Source organism: Sphaeramia orbicularis, chromosome 20, assembly GCF_902148855.1.
Source record: "Sphaeramia orbicularis chromosome 20, fSphaOr1.1, whole genome shotgun sequence".
Taxonomy (NCBI): Eukaryota; Metazoa; Chordata; class Actinopteri; order Kurtiformes; family Apogonidae; genus Sphaeramia; species Sphaeramia orbicularis.
The window spans coordinates 32,355,618-32,375,803 of NC_043976.1; the positions used below are offsets into that span (position 1 = coordinate 32,355,618).

The 20,186-nt window shown below is 34.9% G+C and overlaps 1 protein-coding gene across 2 annotated transcripts in view; it reads left to right on the forward strand.

The window, feature by feature from the left end:
- LOC115411568 (collagen alpha-1(XVIII) chain-like) overlaps window positions 1–20,186 on the forward strand; it is a 192,055-nt gene that overhangs the window by 46,398 nt on the left and 125,471 nt on the right. The gene's annotated exons all lie outside the window — the stretch shown is intronic.

Consider the following 20,186-nt stretch of genomic DNA (forward strand, 5'->3'; position numbering starts at 1 on the left):
TATATACAGTACACGTACGGTAAACTGTTTTGTGAAGAGTTTGGAAACAAGTTGAATTAGAGCATAAATGCACCTGTGATTATTTAGAGCAAAGGCTTGCAGTAAAACAAACTCAACATAGTCGGCTGCTTTGTCTTTGGATACCTCTCGAATGTTCACCAGCAGTTATTTTCACTTCTTCAATCGGTCAAAAGGCTAAAACGTTTTTTCAACCTCGTCGTCCTGTCAGCAGTTTATCTCCTGGACTCTTATATGAACTTCAGCTCGAACCACTGAGCTTGTCAGGCAGCCAAGCGGGTACTTGCTGAGGATTTTTTATGGAGGCTAACAGTTACGTGTAATATCCTCCGTTTTAAGATGCCTGTTAGCGAGGAGCGAAGCCAGCTGCTAAATCTGGAAAGCTTTACACCCATGCAAGAAGTCGAACACACATCCACAGGCACACCTGGGGTGTAAGAGCAAAGCTAAACCTGAGCTGTAACATTCGCTTCTGGATTAAGTTACTGCGACAATGGCTCTGTAAATCAGTCCTTATGAGGTCTGAGGAAAGGTCGCTGAAGTGTTCGTGTGTGTGCAGGAGTTTTTATATTGATACAAATCACTGTTTTTTTTTTTTATTTGGCCAAAGCTTTGTGTCATTTGTTTCAATTATTATAAACGGAATCCCATCAGAGCAATTTAACCCATAAAGACCCAAATCATCTACTGATCTAAAATGTCTAATGCCTGTTGATCTGCTAATCCAGTGTTTTTCAACCATGGGGTCGCCTGGGATTTTTAGTAACTGATAAAAATTAAATAAGACTTACTAATAGAAAATGTATGGTGAGTTGAGACACAATCATAATCCATAAAAGACATGACAAACTGAAGCTGAAACTGAAGCACTGTGGTACTGTTCATCTTTCAAATGTTCATTGTGGTCGGTTTCAGATGCTGCAGCTCTTTCATAATTCATAGTTTGAGTTCTTGTTTGTTCAGTATTCATTGTCAGCCTTGTAAATCCAAGCTGGACTGACTGTACATATCCTGACCAGGGAAAATAAAATTCTTACTTTGTGCAGTAATCTACACCTGGCTTTTCTGCCTCCGTCCATAATATTATACATTATATAGACTAAATTTCATCTAAAATTAACTGTTATTTGCAGCATAGTATAGCAAACTATTACATAATCAAAAACAAATTAATTTTAGCATGAAAATGTTTCCGTTTTGAATGTCTGGGGTCGCCAAAAATTTGTGATGTTAAAATGGGGTCACAAACCAAACAAGAAAAGCACTCAGAGAGCGCACACCTCTGCCAAGACAGATCCACCCCCCCCCCCACCCCCCCCGTGTTTGTTTGTTTGTTTGTTTGTTAGCAAGATAACTCAAAAAGTTATGGACAGATTTTCAGGAAATTTTCAGGAAATGTTGATACTGGCACAAGGAAGAAATGATTACATTTTGGTGGTGATCGGGGGTGGGGGGGCCCCACTGATCTGCCTTGGCGGAGGTCTGCGCTCTCCGAGTGCTTTTCTAGAAAAGGCAGCGCAGACCTCCGCCAAGGCAGATCAGTGGAGCCCCCCCCCCCCCCCCCCCCCCCCCGATCACCAACAAAATTGAATAATTTCTTCCTTGTGTGATGCTAAATTTTTATCTAAGCTTTTATGAACATTTACAAGATCAGTAAATTAAATATAGAAAAAATACTAGTTTTTCACAAAAAAATGCAAACCACAGAAGATAATATTACAACAAATGGTGAAAAATCACTTCACAACTGTAGCACTGTCACAAAAGTAGCACTGGGTCTTTATGGGTTAAGACATTTCTGGCTTCTGTAGTGCATATTTAACCTTTTTAAAGATAATGTGAACAATACGGACACATTTCATGATGCCAAAAATGATAAATTGCACTTCTGTTCTCAAAAAAATGACCTCTCAGAGCCAGTATTGTTTCCTCATGTTCATTAACTTCTGACTTTTCAGCCATTCTTAAGTAAAGATCTTCTTCTTCTTACGTAATTTTCATGTCCTTTTTCTTTAATTGGAGTGTCTAGTATTGTAACTCTACTTTATTTCCATTTTCTTCTTTGCCATATGTGTTTGCTGGAAACCTTCAAGAGTCTTCATTGGTTTTTGCCAGGACTGTCTCTTGCTCCAAATTTGATCCTCCACAGAATGAAGTGTTAGCCGTTGGAGACATCAAAAACACAACAATAGCTTTTCCTCTCATTTGTTTCATCTTCGCAGTGAAGTCGTTGAACCGTAGACGTTATGGATTAGATTTTTTTTTTTTCCCTTACAGTTTTTTGTCAAAACACTACACTTCAAAAACTCATCATCAATCCATACATGCAGCCAGTTTTTCACTGACATGTTGATATAATAAAGCCACACATACAGTCCGAGATATTCCCCGTGGGGTAATACGCTCACAAAGGGAATAACAGTGCGTTGGAAGCCGCTAACCCCGACTGTAAAAACACTGCTGATGTTTTCACAATGCAGAACAGCGCAGATGGAGGTGAGACATCACACGCTTTGGGGATCCTGAGGAGCTGGACCGTTACACTGCACATTAAAAGTAACTACACTGCTGGGATTGTGGTCACGAAGCTTAGAAAACTTCCAGCTCCTCCATGGAATCAATTTTATTTTCCTTATATTTTTTTTTAAATACGAACATGTGCAAAAAACTGTTCTTTGGTCATTAATATCTGATTAAAGCGTTGTGAGGTCAGTTAGAGTTGGCAGACCAGAGGGTTTAACTTCAATGCGTATTAATCATCCTAATGAGGCTTGGCAACCTCCAATTCACTTCTGTTTCTTTCTTTTAATTTTATTTATTTTTTTAATCCGAGAAGAAGGAAGAACTTCGCCGATATTTAACCTTGAGAGACCCAGAATAGCTTTCAATCCCTACTAGGGTAGTATTAAATATTTCTAAAGTCAAGCATCAACAAACAGGTGTCAAGTATCATCTGGTTCAGGATAACCCCATTTTTATTTGGTTCATTTAACCCTTTCATGCATACTGATCACTCCAGTGGACAGCTATTCTCCAACTGTTCTCTTGTATATTCATGGATTTTGTTGTTTTAGTTCCTTATCAGCCAACACAGTGGACACTTTTGCATCATCCCAAACACCACAATTCATACCATTACTGTAACTTTGTTGTTCTAGATAAAACTTTGTTGTTCTAGATAAACCTAATCTGCAGTAACATGTTTGAGTGTAAATCAATTGCTAATTATTAGGCTATTAGACTGTAATTAACAGTTTTCTTAAACAAAAAGTTTTTTTTTTTTTTTTTTTTTTGCATATTATCTCCATGAATTGAGTAACAACTAGTATTAGAGTATGTTAAAATGTGACAAAATGGCATTAAAAATGTTTTTATTTCATATTTGTCACACAGTATATCACTTTCTGATGATGGGTTTTAACCCTTCTGTGCATGAATTATGAGAACCTTAATCACGATTTTTTTCCTGAGTGTTTTTATCCTTCTTTAGGGATAAAAATAATAATTCTATTGATTTTTGTTAGCCTATTTTTATGGAGTTACAAAAATGTCCACTCAGCTGGACACCATACATTTAGTTTTAGAACCAAAGAAACATGTATTTACTGATATACTGTGTGTGAAAACTATGAAATAAAAACATTTTTAATGCTGCTAATCTGACGTCACACCAAAGGAGATTTTGCGATAAATCTGTCATTTCTGCGGTTCAGAACAGCATCGACAGTGAAGATCTTTTCAACTGAAAAGATCGTTACAATGGAGGACTTTTTCTTGAACCATGTAATAATTTTCTTGCACCTTTCCAATCTCTTTTCCTTCATAGCTGTTGTCAACAAGTGTTTTGGTGTTCTTGTGTAAGATTTTAACTTCATATCATATTTTATGTATTTCTAACGGTCTTGTTGTCTACCTCAAGCTCAATTGCCATTTTTCTCATGGATTTGGTTGGATCCTTTAGGATTTTGGATTTGAGAGCTTTAATAAAAGCTTTGGTACGTTTTTTGTTGCTTCCTCCACTTCCAGACTTTCTCGTAATAGTTTTGCTCATAGTCATTCTCTTCTTTCCATTATAAACAGTCTTTATGGACACTCCAACTCTTTTTGAAATCTCCTTTGGTGTGACGAGTGCATTCAGCAAATCACACACTCTTTGACATTTGCTTTCCTGATTACTCATATGGGCAAAATTTTCTGAAAAGGTATGGATAATAGTGTTAGGTATGATTATGACATCAATATATGTTTGGTTTCAAAACAATTGACGTAGTGCCTGCTGAGAAAAAACAACTAAATGTTCATTGTAAATTTTGCTTCCCACCCTGTATGTATATATATATATATATATATATATATATATATATATATATATATATATATATATATACTGCTGTTACAACCACACTATAACAGTTTTCTCTTGATTTTGGATGCTCAGGCTGTGTGTATTGGCCTTTTGTTGTATTGCGTTATTGTTTTAAAATTTTATATTTGCTCTGTTTAACAAAGAATGAATTTAAGATTAAACCTAACGTCCCCGCACTTGAAAACCCTCAGTCTTCAGTCCACGCCAAAATTTTTGCACATACAGATGGATGACAAACTGATGACAATACCCTGTGGCGAGGGTAAAAAAAAACAAAAAAAACCCCAAAACATATATATATATATATATATATATATATATATATATATATATATATATATGTATGTATGTATATATATATATATATATATATATATATATATATATATGTGTATGTATGTGTATGTATGTATGTATGTACACTGTACCAGGGGTAGATAACTGCAGTCCTCGAGGGCAGGTACTGTGCATTTTTTAGATATTTCCCTCTTCCAGCACACCTGGAAGCCATTACATCATTATCAGGCTTCTGCAGAGCTTGATGATGAGCTGATCATTAATTGAACCAGGTGTGCTTGAAGAGGGAAATTTCTAAAACATGCAAGATACTGGTTCTCAACAACCGGAGTTGCCTACCCCTGTACTATACAAATACAAATGTCATGTTCTTTTAGTGTGTAACCTATGGTAGCACATTGCATTCAGCTAAGGAGAAAAAAAAGTATTTCTTTTAGTGAAAACATTTAGATCTGGATCTCAAAATTACAAGATCTTGTATCAGTTACTTGCTATGGATGTAGTGATTAGGGAGAACCATGGGACTTAGCATTCCATACAGGTGTAACTGCTCCTGCAGGTAGAGAGTGACTTCTGTTAGATCAGAGTGGGCCTGGATAACTCCATTGACCTGAGATGCTGATGTGGCTTGACAAACTAATATTAATACTACATCATTCCCTGTGTCTCAGTCCAAGAAGGAAATAAAAGCAGATTCAGTCTGACAATGGTATATCCCTACTGTTTATACCTCAGGAGGGATTATTGAACGACTTTATTTATAGTAGATGTTTTAGACTTCCAACTAAATTATCATTGTGGTCTTCGTCTTAATTAACCAGGAAACCTCCTTGAGATTTTCTGACTGTCCTTGACCAGAAGCAGCACAATTTATTAGAATTAGCTGTATACAGAGTCCAGTCTATAAGCATCAGGGGTTGGTGATGTTCATGGCTTCCACACTTCAGGTAGTTATTAACCACACTGGAATTTCATTCAACTATTAATAACAATCCTTATATTTACAGTCATCTTAGTGCAGGGGTGTCAAACTCATTTTAGTTCAGGGGCCACATTCAGCTACATTTGATCTGAAGTGGACCAAACCAGTAAAATAATAACATAATAATATATAAATAATTTCAACTCCAAAATTTTGTCCATGTTTTAGAGTGAAAAAGTAAAATTAAACAATGAAAAATGTTTACATCTACAAACTATCCTTTCAAACAATGTGAATAACATGAACAAACGGAAAAAAATAAGTGTAATTTTAACAATATTCTGCTTCAGTTTATCATTTACACATGTACATTATAACTTACAGATCGCAATGGATCTACAAACACACAAAACATTTAATATCTGGCAGAATATTGTTAAAATTGTACTTACTTCTCTTAAAACATTTCAGGTTGTTCATATTTGTTAAGGTTATTCACATTTTTTTGTGAAATTATACTTTGTTTTTGTGTAAATACATGAAAATATTTACATTTACAAAGAGAAAAATTTGGAGTTGTGAGTATTTATTGATTATTATGATAGTATTTTACTGGTCTGACCCACTTGAGATTGAATTGGTCTGAATGTGGAGCCTGAACTAAAAGGACTGTTAATATCTTAGTGTAATTTTTGCATTCCACAACTTCATCCCTAGGGCTGGACTGGACCCTTTGGCGGGCCGGATTTGGTCCCCGGGCCACATGTTTGACACCTGTGTCTTAGTGTGTTCAGTTACTGAAAATGGAAGTTCTACAGTTCACATTTCTTTTGCACCTTGGTTGCCTTACTTCAGTTCTTCTGTGGTGGTGTACAGAGGCAAGAATACATTTGTGTCACTTTCCAATTTCTTATGGAGCTCAGGAGAAGCATAGATGCAACAATAGTCTTCATCATCGTCCATCAGCATAGTCTTTCAGCCCAAAAGTTCGGTTGTTGTTCCTTCTTCCTATGCTCTTGATGTTTATTACCCTTTAATGCAGAGGTTTAACATGCTTTAGGAGTTGTTTTACTGTTGCTCCATCAGTATTGTACTCCTGCAATAGATGTTCTGTTAATTACAACTTTGGTCTTGTTACTCTGGGATCAACCTCTGGAGGATGTCAAAATCGCCGATGCTGAACCTACCTCAGCGTTTCCTCTGAGATTTCCTCTGAGGCCATTGTGCAGACATTTGAGTAGTACCAGCTTGAGTTCCAGCAGTTAGGCTAAAACTTGAGTTAAAAGTGTTATTTGGCAGAGAATATAGTATATAGCGATTTCCTTAACACGCCATGTTCACCTGTCGTGTCACGTAATTGTCATCAGTACAGTCATCAACATGAGAGTCATCAACATACAATCGAATCAGGCAAACATTCTAGGGCCAGATGTTTCTGCCTGTAAGTCATCTAAAATCACTTTGAATCCCTTTAATGAGACCAGCTCCTTAAGTTTCAAGTCATTTTGCATTTAGTTCCAAGTAGAAAAAGCAGGATGTTTAAGTGCATGTTTTCAGAACGGTTACCTTAGCCTACATGCATTTATTTGGTCTTGTAAAAGTCTTATTTTTAATGTGTCATTTTGTTTTACGCATTGTGTTTTCAGCTTTTTTTTTATAGTTATGCAGTGTATAGGCGAAGTACTACAAAATGGCCTTTATAATTGTTTTAAATGTTGTAAGATGGTGCAGAAATAGCAGTACAAATGGTCAGGATTGTTTGTTTATGCACGATTTTTGTCTTTTCATGACTGCTTTAAAAAAAATAAATAAATAAATAGGACCAATGGCCCTGTAGCTTACCGGCCAAATTCAAAGCTTTGGGAAATGTATCCAGATGCCATTTACTATCACCCAGTTATGTGTATTTATTATAGTACAGCAATAGCCCATGTTTTGGTCATGTTCCAATCAGATCTGTAAAAAATTCAAATTCCAACTTGATATCATTGATATTTATTGATTTATTGGCTCAATCCACTTCCTATCTCTTATAATAGGGACATTTTTCAAAGTCACACCAAATCCAGAATCAGATCTGGATCCAAAAAATTTGAATACCTTGTGTTGACATCATCATACAGAAGCTGTATACCAAGTTTGAAGTCAATCAGAACTGTAGTTTCGGAGAAGACGACTGAAATTTTTTCTCCATAAGAGCCCATGTTAAATTTTCCATAAATTCCCGGATCCAGAAGAAGATCCTGATCAGCATGTGGACATTATGTTTTGGTCATCTCCCCATCAGGGCTGGACTGTAGAAATTTCAACTTGATATCATTTATATTTACTGAGTTATTGTATCGGTCCACTTCCTATCTCTTATAATGGGGAAATTTTTCAAAGTCGTACCAAATCCAGAATCAGATCCGGATCCAAATAATTTCACTAACTTTTGTTGACATCATCATAAAGAAGCTGTATTCCAAGTTTGAAGTCAATCAGAACTGTAGTTTCGGAGAAGACGATTGAAATTTTTTCCCCATAAGAGCCCATGTTAAATTTTCCGTAAATTCCCGGATCCAGAAGAAGATCCTGATCAGCATGTGGACATTATGTTTTGGTCATCTCCCCATCAGGGCTGGACTGTAGAAATTTCAACTTGATATCATTTATATTTACTGAGTTATTGTATCGGTCCACTTCCTATCTCTTATAATGGGGAAATTTTTCAAAGTCGCACCAAATCCAGAATCAGACTCGGATCCAAATAATTTCACTAACTTTTGTTGACATCATCATAAAGAAGCTGTATACCAAGTTTGAAGTCAATCGGAATTGTAGTTTCGGAGAAGAAGACAATTGAAAGTTTTGTAACGGACGATGACGACGACGGACGCCGCATGACGACGATAGCTTACGGCCTCTCGACTGGTAAGCTAATAAAAACTAGAAAAGCACTTGGAGATCACAGACCTCTGCCAAGGCCGACCTCTCCCCATCGCCACCCAAATGTAATTATTTGTTCCTTGTGCCAGTATCAACATTTCCTGAAAGTTTCATCAAAATCCTTCCATAACTTTTTGAGTTATCTTGCTAACAGACAAACAAACAAACAAACTCCGATGAAAACATAACCTCCTTGGCTGAGGTAAAAAGGGTCTCCTGAAGAAAGCTATGGGAAATGCTGGTTTGGATTTTCTACCCTCGCTTTCTTTACCCAAATTTAGGACACGTTCAGCATTCTCCTGTCAATGTTATTCATTTTACAAAAAAAAAAAAAAATCATAGAATTACATAGCAGTCCACTTCCAAATTAGTGGGGTGTCCCTTGTTTAGGCCGTAATAATCCAAGCACTTGAGAGACAAGAGGAATTTCTATGTTAAAATAACAAGCCAATGAGCTTGACCTGCTTGTGACCTGACAAATGATGCTAACAGCTGCTGAGTGTTCTCGGTTGGAGGTCAAGGATAAGAGTCATTTCCTCCCGCTGTGGGCCTGGACTCCATTTTGACCCAATTTTAGCGGCTAATTGACCGATGCAGTTTGACAAAGCCGGGATGGAACATACGTATAGGTGTTGTACCATTGGGAATAGTCTAGATACTGTATGAGCGTAATAACATACTGGAAATTAGCGTGTTGTAATCGGGTCACTCTGTTCATTGTCATCCGGGTCAGCATGACCGGTCCAAAGAAATGGCCAGAGTTCATACAATAAATGGACGGGGCTTCGAGTGGATTGGCCCGTCGCCTACTCTTAAAACTGTAGCAAGCAAGTTAGCACTGCAGAGCCAAAGCAGATGGTATTACTCAGACCCCCCTCCCCACCTACCCTCCCTCCTGTAAGAACAGTTTGGATAAGCTACACGAGTATCTTCTGTGTGATGAATACAAACACGCCAAACCTTCGGCTGACCGCAAATCTTTGGCATTCGTCTCTGGAAAAAAAAAAGGAAACGGGATCTTAAGGGATTTCTTTTATGGCTTGAAGAGTTGATATGCATGGAGATGAAAAGGTCAGGGGGGTTATGTTGAGTTGCACATCTTGATGCTTGACGTTGCACCTAAGCACATTCTCTATGGTTGTCTTTTTTCATTTCCCAGGCTTTTTGTTTCTCATTCAAGCAGTCAGTACTTTCCTTTATGCTTTCTTCTCGTCCAGCAGAGGCAATGTCGAACGGTCCCAGTTGTTTAGAAGATTAAGTGCACCTACATCTCTTTAGCCCAGGGGTGTCAAACTCATTTTTGTTCAAGGGCCACTTTCAGTTAAATTTGATCTGCAGTGGGCCAGTCCAGTGAAATGATAAGAGAATAATATAGAAATAATGTCAACTCCAAACTTTTCTCTATGTTTTAGAGCGAAAAAAGCAAATTTACATTACGAACAGGTTTACATCAACAAACTATCCTTTCAAAAGATGTGAATAACATGAACAAACTGAAAAAATAAGTGTAATTTTAACAATATTCTGCCTCAGTTTATCATTTATACATGTACATTAGAACTTACAGATCACAGTGGATCTACAAACACACAAAACATTTAGTAACAGGCAGAATATTGTTAAAATTGTGCAGGTTATTCGCATTTTTTTTTTGCAAATTATACTGTTTTAGAGTAAATACATGAAAATATTTACATTTACAAAGAGAGACATTTGGAGTTGTCATTGTTTTTATGTTGTTATGATAGTATTTTACTGGTCTGACCCACTTGAGATTGAATTGGTCTGAATGTGGAACCTGAACTAAAAGGATTATTAATATCTTCAGTGTAATTTTTGCATTTTACAAATTCATCCCAGGGGTTGGACTGGACCCTTTGGCGGGCCGGATTTGGCCCCCGGGCCACATGTTTGACACCTGTGCTTTAGCCTCTCTTAATACAGCGTATGACTTTCATCACTTTTTTTTTTTTCAAATTTGTAAAACTTGAGTGATAGCCTAATTATCACTAATCTATTAGTCTTTCCGTGATTACACACCTGAATAATTTCCCTCACGATGAACAACCTCGAAGATGACTCCATCATAAACACAGTCCACTTGTTTACGTAACAAACCGAAACATCACTCGGGCATTTTCGAAAATTTTCAGAGCAACAAAGATGGCGACCAAGTGAATCTCAGAGATTCGTCAAGAAAATGAGTCAGATCACTACAACGTAAAAAATTATGCAGACCACCAGGGTTGTTTTAAAGAATGAGTATAGTTGGTGGTTGGAGGTAAAGGCCACATTTGGGTTCAGCACTGATAAAGAGACGGTGAAACTGATGCTGCATAGAATTCCCATTCAGGAGTTAGTACTTGATTGCATAACCTTTGTTTTTGATGAATTTTGATGGTCTAATAATTTTTTCCATGACTGGAGGTGTCATATTTTAGGAGATGCCAGTAATCAATGCACTGAATATTTTGTTTTCTGCATTTAATGCAACAACAGCTGGTAGTTTTATATAGAACAGCCACGAAATATTGTTTAATTGTCGACTGTTAAATTGATTGACTATTTTCATTGTCAATTATTAGTACTTTGTACTTATTACCAGTAACTGTACTTTGATTTTTTTATTGAATATTTATTTAGTTTTCTGCACTTAATAATTGCAAACGTTGGCACTTTTATATGCACTGAAAAAAAAAAACATAAAAAAACAACATTATTCCGGCAGCAGGGGCACCGAAAAAATACTGTAAAGTAACGGAAAATAACCGTCTCATAAAAATACGGTAATTTTCCGTAATTGAAATACAGTTTTTTGCCCTAACTTTACATGAGATTTTGCTTTTTTGTGACTTTTTAGTGTTTAATAAAGAATATTTACCTGTATTAAAACAATTAAATTACATATATATATTATTTTTAATTAGACTAAGTTGTACAATCCACTGATAAAAACTGTATTTTGACAGTTTATCAGTGCTTATAATGTTATACATTCACAAAAATACATTTATTCAACATTTTTGGTGTGAATACCTCCCGTAATTACACAAGATATTTGACAATTAACAAACAAGTCTTGTTAAACTTATAGAACAAATACTTCTTTTACAGTTAATTTTCACTGACAACTTTAAATTAACAGTTTAATCTCATAAATAGAAAAGAAATATTTGTGAAATTGCAATACATTTGCAAATGTATTTTAACTGTATTTTTCTGTAAAAAAAGAAAAAAAATTCTTTTAAAAAATGGAAATTTTTTTGGTTATTCACAGTTACAGTTTTTTCGTGTTATTTTACATTTGACGTGTAAAATCACAGCCTATTTTTTGTCATTTCATTGATATTTTCCTGTATCTTAAAAATACAGGAAAAATCTGTAAAATATTCTGTTAAATTACAGATTTTTTTTTACAGTGTACAGTTTGCATGAATAATTGATTAGTTGTGGACCATTAAATTGATAAACTCTTTTCTGTCTGTTTTAGTCACATAATACACACAGGAGTTTGTACTTAATTGCGCAACAATTGTTTTTGATGACTTTTGATGGTCTAATAATTTTTTCAACAACTGTATATTTTGAGGTTTCTGCTTCATTATCACTTTTCATCTCTTCGATTCTCTCTTCTTTTCACTCCTGCACTCTTTAGCCAATTCATCAAAGTTGGCCTTCTTCCTGTACATGGAAGAAAAAGGCCTTACACCTCTTCAAACGTTCAATACAGAAAGCGGGGCTTTATAGTGGCCAGCTGCCAAAAACAGGCACTATTTTGTTTTTCTTTTTAAGCTGGGTTATAATTCCTCCGACACTTTGGTCAGAGTGCAGTTTCTACAGCTGGTTAAACACAGCTTGGGGTAAGCCCAGACAACGTGCCATTTACATGGAGCCCCTGACTTCTGACCCCTGTGGACATCCGCCTTTACCACCGGCCTCTAGCTGCTTTAATTAACTTGAAAGCAGAAAAGAGACCGCCTCGAAGAAAAATCCAAGGCATCTCACTTATCAATAGATTCACATGACCCTAGATTAAAAGATTTGTTCCTGAATAAGCATTTGTTTTGTGTTTGACATCTAAGATTTCTGCCTTAATACAGTCATTTAACTTTTTTTTTTTTTTTTTTTTTTTTTTTTTTACTTTGCTAGAGAATCACTGAACAATTTAACTCTTTTTTTTGGTCCCATTGTGTCACTTATCTGAATCAGTGTATCCTTAACCCATCAAGTAAAATACCTGTTGATCCAATAATCCTATCAATCCATGTAAATAATTGGTGTAAAATACAGTTTGTCATCTTTGCATGGTCATCACATGTGACGTTCAGTGGCTCCGTAGTTACCGTGGAAACACCAGTCGCTTTTTTATTGACCCTCAAAGTGTGCGATTATAACTTGCGCTTAAAAATTTAGCTAATGGGAAAACAACAATTTCGCTAAAACTCTCCTTTTTTGATTAAAAGAGGTCGTGTTTTTTCGGCATAGCGCAAATGGTATATCACGCAAAACTCCAAAGGAAAGACCTTTTTCTGCAACTAGAGTCATGTGAATAAAAAAAACAAAAAAACAAAAAAAACAGATGTTGGCGGACGTTACAACAAGCAAAGAAGAAGAGTTTTAAAAGAAACATGGCACGGTATGTGTGGACACACCAGGAAACCCAATCATTTTTTAAATTTCAGATTGGATAGAGGGGTGATATGTAATAATAATAATAATAATAATAATAATGATGAATATATCTGTAAATCAACATGATATTTACGTTCGTCGTCATGTTTATGGCATGACTTCTCGTGTCATCTTGCGATAATAAATAAACAAATCATCGCGTTTGTGTCTTAATGGAAAAAACGACTTTACGCACTTATGTTTCTTTGACTTTTAGAAAAGTTTTGCGCAGATGTCCAATGGAAAAGCGACTACTGTCATCTTCTACAACATTGATTCGCCAGTAAAACCCATGGAGTTGGATCAATGACAGTGGATGGACACACTCCGTTTATGTTCAGTTAATGATATATTTTACTGAAAAAGTCACTTGATCTTCAGTTTTCTCTGCTTTTGTTATAAAAACCTTAAACTTTAATCTGAGTTTTTATGAACACCTACATGATCAGTGAATTAACCCATATGGACCCAGTGTGACTTTTATGGCAGTTCCCAAATGAATTTTTCTCTCTATTTAACCTTTCCTAAGTGATTTATCACCATTTATTATAATATTATCCTCTGAATTTTGCCTTTTTTTCCAGCGAAAATCACCTATTTTCATATGTTTAATTGACTGATTATGAAGATGTTCATAAAAGCTCAGAGTAAAGTCAAAGGTTATTGTATCAAAACAGAAAAAAACTTAGGAAAAGGTGACTTTTTCAGCAAAATATAGCATTAACTGAACATAAACCCAGTGTGTCCATCCACTGTCATTGATCCAACTGTATGGGTTTTACTGGTGAATCAATGTTGTAGAAGATGACGGTGTTTCCACGGTAACTACGGAGCCTCTGAACGTCCAAATGAGTCATATCTGATGACCATGAAAAGATGACAAACTGTATTTTACACCAATTATTTACATGTATTAGTAGGATTAGTGGATCAACAGTTTAGATGAGTAGATGCTTTTGGTCGACAGTGGATGTTTGGGTGTTTTTGGGTTAAATATAGAAAAAAAAAAATGATTTTCACTTGAAAACACAAAATACAGAGGATAATATTATAGTAAATGATGGTAAATCACTTAAAAAAAAGGTGAAATATAGAGGGAAAAAATCATTTGAGAACTGGGTCTTTATGGGTTAAAAGCTGTGTTTTTTTTTTTTGTTTTGTTTTACATTCAGGGATTTCTCAGATACTTTCTCAGATTATCTTGAATAACCACTCCAGTTTTACCATGACAGCATTACATCTCCAGCTATTATTTTATAATTTGTTCAAGCTGTCCACCGTGGACTCTATCGGTAAAGTTTTGTCCAATGGAAAACTGACCACTGTCATCTTCTACAACATTGATTCACCAGTAAAACCCATGGAGTTGGATCAATGACTGTGGATGGAGACACTCAGTTTATGTTCAGTTAATGATATATTTTACTGAAAAAGTCACTTCAGTTTTCTCTGTTTTTGTTATAAAAACCTTCAATTTTAATCCGAGTTTTTATGAACACCTACATGATCAGTGAATTAAATACAGAAAAATTCTTTATTTTCACTTGAAAATGCAAAATACGGAGGATAATATTGTAGTAAATGATGATAAATCACTTAAAAAAGGTGAAATATAGAGGAAAAAAATCATTTGAGAACTGCCACAAAACTAACACTGGGTCTTTATGGGTTAAAAGCTGTGTTTTTTTTTGTTTTGTTTTACATTCAGGGATTTCTCAGATACTTTTTCAGATTATCTTGAATAATCACTCCAGTTTTACCATGACAGCATTACATCTCCAGCTATTATTTTATAATTTGTTCAAGCTGTCCACCGTGGACTCTAAAAAGTCTCTTAACTTCATTTGTCCAACTCTGACAGATAAGATGTCCATTAGCAAAGGCGAGGTTAGGACATGTTTGATATCTGGTTGGTTCAAACGGCACAAACAGGCATGCCAAACCAGCATGTAACGGCAATATTTTGCTGAAAAGTGACCTGAGGGCTTTTAAGTGAAAAATTAAGAAAAAAACACAGCAAATACACGGCTCTACAAAGGTAATACTGTTCTCTCACTGATGCTGCCAAGTTTGGTTCCCCATATTAAGATGGAAGATAAGAGCTGAGGGCTGGCGGCAGTGTGTGTGTGTGTGTGTGTGTGTGTGTGTGTGTGTGTGTGTGTGTGTGTGTTGGGTCAGACAGACAGGAGGGATACTTGGCTGTACTGACCTAACCGACTAAACTATTTGGCCTTAAGCCCTCTGCAGCCTTGGATGTGCCAGCTTGTACAAGAATGGAGAAAAAAGACCCTTATCAGTGACCCCAGTCCTGTCCAGTGTTGGCTTATATGGGCACACACCAGAGCTTTGAATCATTTGTTCCAGACATGCACCAAAACCACTTTAACCCATAAAGACCCAAACATCCGCCGTCGAACAAAAGCATCTACCGATCTAAACTCTTTAATACCTGTCAATCCATTAATCCTATCAATACGTGTAAATAATCGGTGTAAAATACAGTTTGTCATCTTTTCATGGTCATCAGATTTGACCCATTTGGACGTCCAGAGGCTCCGTAGTTACCGTGGAAACACAGTCATCTTCTATAATATTGATTCGCTAGTAAAACCCATGGAGTTGGATCAATGACAGTGGATGGACACACTTGGTTTATGTTCAGTTAATGATATATTTTAGGCAAGGCAAATTTATTTATATAGCACCATTAATATAAAAATATATATCATATAAAAATTCCTTTGTCATGGAAAAAAAAATCAAAATATTACCATGTGTATTTTTCTCATTTCTTGTCAAAATATTTCATCACACTTAAAATAAGACATAATCATCTAAAGAGTAACTTTTTAGTGAGATATAAAAACTTGTTTTCAGACAATAGATCTGGACAATCTTATTTTAAGAAATCTTACCTAGATAATTTTCACTTGTTCCATTGGCAATTTTTTTTTTTTTTTTTTGCTTAATTCAAGATTAATGTTGTTTTTTTGTTTTGTTTTGTTTTTTTTGCTTAATGCACGTAAGCATCCAAAATCAACAGAAAATGGTTATAGTTTGGTTATAACAAAAGTTATTTTTTTGTTTTTGTTTATTTCAAGAAATCTTACCAAGATAATTTTCCATTGGCAGATTTTTTTTGCTTGAATTAAGAAAAAAAAATAAAATAAAATTTTTTTTTGAATTTAGCAAAAAAATCTGCCAATGGAACAAGTGAAAATTATCTTGGTAAGATTTCTTGAAATAAGATTTTCAAGATCTATTGTCTAAAAATGAGTTCTTATATCTCACTGAAAAGTTACTCTTTAGGTGATTATGTCTTATTTTAAGTGTGATGAGATATTTGGACTAGAAATGAGAAAAATACACTTGGTAAGATTTGGATTTTTGCAGTGAAGACAATTCAAAGTGCTTTACAAAGGCATAACATTACATTAAAATCATAGAGAATAGAACATTAACAAAAGGACAGTGCAGAAAAGACAAAAAAAAAAAAAAATAAGGAAATTAAAACAGGAATGAGAGACAGTTAAAACAAAGGCTAAAAAGTCTGGACTAAAATTAAGTATTTAATGTTACATCAATCAAAATAGTTAAAATTGTGAGTTGCAGTGCAGGTATTAGAACTGAAAAAAAAAAAAAAAAAAAACTCATCAAAGGCTGCTGTAAACAAATGAGTCTTTAACCTTGATTGGACTTGGATCAATGACAGTGGATGGAGACACTTGGTTTATGTTCAATTAATGACATATTTTAGGCAAGGCAAATTTATTTATATAGCACCATTAATATACATATTAATATAAAATATATATATCATATAAAAATTCCTTTGTCATGGAAAAAAAAATCAAAATATTACCATGTGTATTTTTCTCATTTCTAGTCAAAATATCTCATCACACTTAAAATAAGACATAATCATCTAAAGAGTAACTTTTTAGTGAGATATAAAAACTTGTTTTCAGACAATAGATCTGGACAATCTTATTTTAAGAAATCTTACCTAGATAATTTTCACTTGTTCCATTGGCAATTTTTTTTTTTTTTTTTTGCTTAATGCACGTAAGCATCCAAAATCAACAGAAAATGGTTACAGTTTGGTTATAACAACAGTTATTTTTTTGTTTTTGTTTATTTCAAGAAATCTTACCAAGATAATTTTCCATTGGCAGATTTTTTTTGCTTGAATTAAGAAAAAAAAAAAAAAAAAATGTTGAATTTAGCAAAAAAAATCTGCCAATGGAACAAGTGAAAATTATCTTGGTAAGATTTCTTGAAATAAGATTTTCAAGATCTATTGTCTAAAAATAAGTTCTTATATCTCACTGAAAAGTTACTCTTTAGGTGATTATGTCTTATTTTAAGTGTGATGAGATATTTGGACTAGAAATGAGAAAAATACACTTGGTAAGATTTGGATTTTTGCAGTGAAGACAATTCAAAGTGCTTTACAAAGGCATAACATTACATTAAAATCACAGAGAATAGGACATTAAACAAAAGGAAAGTGCAGAAAAGACAAAAAAAAATAAGGAAATTAAAACAGGAATGAGAGACAGTTAAAACAAAGGCTAAAAAGTCTGGACTAAAATTAAGAATTTAATGTTAAATCAATCAAAACAATTAAAACTGTGAGTTGCAGCGCAGGTATTAGAACTGAAAAAAAAAAAAAAAAAAAAACGTTCTCTAATCAAAGGCAGCTGTAAACAAATGAGTCTTTTACCTTGATTGAAAAGAACTGACCTGCAGTTCTATTTAACCGAAAAAGTAATTTTTTTTCCGCAGCTTTCTTTTTTTGATATAATAACCCACAACTTAAATCTGAATGTTTATGAATATCTACATGATCAGTGAATTAAATACAGGAAAATACCTGATTTATACTGATAAAATACAAAATACGGAGGATAATATTATAGTAAATGGTGATAAATCACTCAAGAAAGGTTAGATATACAGAAAATGTACACAAAAGTAGCATTGGGCCTTTATGGGTTAAATATGCAAAAAACAAACAAAAAAACACTTTGGATTCCCATCGTACTGAGCCAGACCCAATCCTGAACTTTACCTTAGTTTCTTCAATCAAACCTGCGACACGTGAAAAGAAAATACACATAAATCAAGACGTTACAAAAATATGCGGCCCTGACCTGTAATAACCCCACTTCTTACAGATGCTACAATTACACTGTTGTCATTAGGAAGTCATTATATGCTCCTCTGTCTCGGTCGGCTGGAGTCGCACCGAGACCTTTAACCCCTTGTGAAACCTACAGCAGCGCCGGCCTGAAAACCCAGTGGACTGTCAACTAGTCTTTCCTGGCAGGACTTAGACATTTTTCCAAGACAACTCAGAGTTCAGTAAGGATGGAGGCTGTGTATGAATGCCCACTTTTGTCGACTCCAACAGTTTTTATCATGTTCTGTGTATTTTTTTTGGCATAAATATAAGTGCGTATAATGTAACTAACTTCCTCAAGTATCTATTCTTGGTAAAACAGTAGCCGCTTTTCCATTGACCCTCAAACTGCGCAAATATAACTTGTGCATAAAACTTTACCTAATGGAAAAAACGACAATTTTGCCAGTAGTCTAATTTTTCGATTAAAATTTTTTGCGCTGGCAGGAGGTGGTTTTTTGGGTGTAGCACAAATGGTATATCAAGCAAAACTGCAATGGAAAGACCTTTTTTCGCAACTAGAGTCAGGTGAATTTAAAAAAAATAGGACCAATGGCCTAGTAGCTTACTGTCACTTCCAAAGTCACACCAAATCCAGAATCAGAGCCGGATCCAAATAATTTCACTAACTTTTGTTGACATCATCATAAAGAAGCTGTATACCAAGTTTGAAGTCAATTGAAATTGTAGTTTCGGAGAAGAAGACGATTGAAAGTTTTGTAACAGACGACGACAAACGACGACAGACGCCGCCGCCGCCGGAGGCCACATGACGACAATAGTTTACAGCCTATCGGCCGGTAAGCTAAAAACAGATGTCGACGTACATTACAACAAGCGAAGAAGAAGCAGAAACATGTTGTGGTATGTGTGGACACACCAGGAAACCCAATCATTTTTTAAATTTAGTACGAGATAGAGGGGTAATATATAATAATAACGAATATATTTGTAAATCCACACCATATTTACATTCGTTGCCATGTTTTTGGAATGACCTCTCATGTCATCTCGCAATAATAAATAAACAAATCATCACATTTGGGATTTAATCCAGTCCAACTTTATTTGTAAAGCACTTTAAAACAACCGCAGTGGGCCAAAGTGCTGTACAGAAGAATAATTAAAATCAAAATAGATGAATAAAATACAGAATAGATTTAAAGACATAGAACTGTACTAAAAAGAAAACAGTGCTATACAGCAGAATGAATAAAACCCAAATAAAAGAATAAAATACAAGAATTGATAAAAAAAAAAAAAAAAACATAAAAAGCCATAGAATTTAAAACAACAAAATAAATAAATAAAATAAATAGATAAATAAGAACAATAAACCGGTACCAAATAAAACAATAGAATAAAAATAATACCTTAAAACATCTCAAATGGTTTCAAAAGCCAAGGAGAAAAGATGGCCAACCCCCCCACCACCACCACCACCACCCCCACTGCCATATTAGTTTATAAACTCAAAACAGAAAGTAACTGATACAAATACATTATTATAAATATTAAATTATTGAACTCATAGTTGTTTTGTGACTGCCTCCGCCACTACCGCCGCCACAATAATACTAGCAAATTAGGCTACTGGTATTATTATTATTATTATTATTATTATTATTATTATATTTTTGTATTATTACAACAGTTATTATTTTCCCCCTTACCCCCCCCCCCCCTCTCACTTTCATTCACACACACCCCTTCCCCTTTTCCCTATTGCCCCTAACCAAGCTATATTGTTTAGTTGCTATTTACATTTATGATCCTTTTCATTGTAATATGATGTTGTC